The following is a 1,662-nucleotide window of genomic DNA, read 5'->3' as shown; positions in this document are numbered from 1 at the left end:
GTGCCACATCTGGTGCTGAGAAATGCTTGAGAAGACTTGACTTCCCAGGCCATTGCATTTACATGCAACTATACCACTTTTTAGGTCAACTTCAAATAGAAACATTTTTATTGTCCTTCTAGGACATTAAGCTGTATTTTACTTTTCTATGGTCCCTCTCTGGACTAAAATAGAACTGTTTAAACCTTAAGTCTTAAAACTTAATGGTACTTCAGTGAGCACCTAGTCCAATACCTTATGCTTTATATATGAGGGGACTAAGCCACTAACAAGTGGGTTACTCCAGTTCACAGACCTAGGCTTAATCCACCCTTTATCTCTCTGGGTGACATCACTGATTAAGTAGCAGACTCTTGGCACTGTAGGTGCCATCTGAGATATGCTGGGAGTACAAAATACTTTTCTTCTAAACAGTTAAGAGCTACTTTATGAATGGGCGCACATCTCTGTCATTCTTAGGAATACATATGGGCTTATGGACACTATCAGCTACTAATCATGCTTTTCAAAAGATCAGGCAGTTGGTCAGACTACAGTGATTGCTCTTAGGCTTGTAAATAACTTCTGGGATGTCCAAAACCGCCTAGTTTTTCTGGTCATTCCACCCTATGGCTGTTCATAGACAATGTTATGTCATTAGAAGTAATGGAGAGGAGGAGAAAGAAGGGAATGGCAGGATAGAGTGCAGGAGTAATAAAAAACATTTATTGAGCACTAACTATACTCATGATATTATTCTTAGTGCTTTACCCAATATTATCCCCATTTTACAGATTGAGGAAATTGAGGTTTAGAGAGGTTAAGTAATTTGCCCAAAGTCTCACATCTAGTTAATAAGAGGACCCAGGATTCAAAGTTGGGGCTTCCTGATTTCAGAGGCCAAGCTCATCACCACCATGCTCACGAGGCAATGCTATAGGGAGAGAGCCAGGTTTTCAGGAAACTCTTAGTGGCCATAACAAAGAGTTATTCTTTTGTATCCTGCTGATGCTATTTTGATGACTAGCCTTGATGGGATTTTTTAGCACCACAGTGGAAGTGAGGGCAAGAAAAGGAGGATGGAAATCCTCTGTGTTAGCCTTGTTGGGGACTTCTTGCCCACTTTCCTAGGGCTGACCGACTGGAATTCTTCCAACAGGTGTTGGCCTGAAGCAGCTGGGGCTTTACCTCTGTGATGGTAAAGGCAATTTTCAGGCTCAGATAAAGATAATTTAGCTGTTTATCCATCCATCCAACAGGCATTTATTAGATACCTCCTCTGTCAATTCTTGAGCCAATTAGTGAGCAAGGTCACTGACCCAACAAACCTAACTCAGATTCAGAGATGCATAACCTAACTCCAACAAAGCTTTTTGTAGATTATCTAGGGTAAATTTTACAACCCTCTATCTTGCCAACATTTCAGCTACTGGTTTGCCAGCAGGAACCTCTTCCATGAAGGAACGGGGGAGATGTTGGGCTGCTTAGCACCTGAGCTAAAGTTTTGGGGAAGGATATGGAAGCCAAAGACTAACAAGAGGTTTTGGCATTATTTGCGAATATCCCTTCTCCCTGCTATTCCATTTCCTTGGGCACTTAAGCTAGGCTCATGACATAAGGGCCAACTGTGCACTTAAAAATCCATCCCAGCATCCTCAGATCAACCTCAGAACTAACTGCCAA

The sequence above is a fragment of the Neofelis nebulosa genome, chromosome 8, assembly GCF_028018385.1.
Source record: "Neofelis nebulosa isolate mNeoNeb1 chromosome 8, mNeoNeb1.pri, whole genome shotgun sequence".
NCBI lineage: Eukaryota > Metazoa > Chordata > Mammalia > Carnivora > Felidae > Neofelis > Neofelis nebulosa.
Note: the sequence above shows the minus strand (reverse complement) of the source record.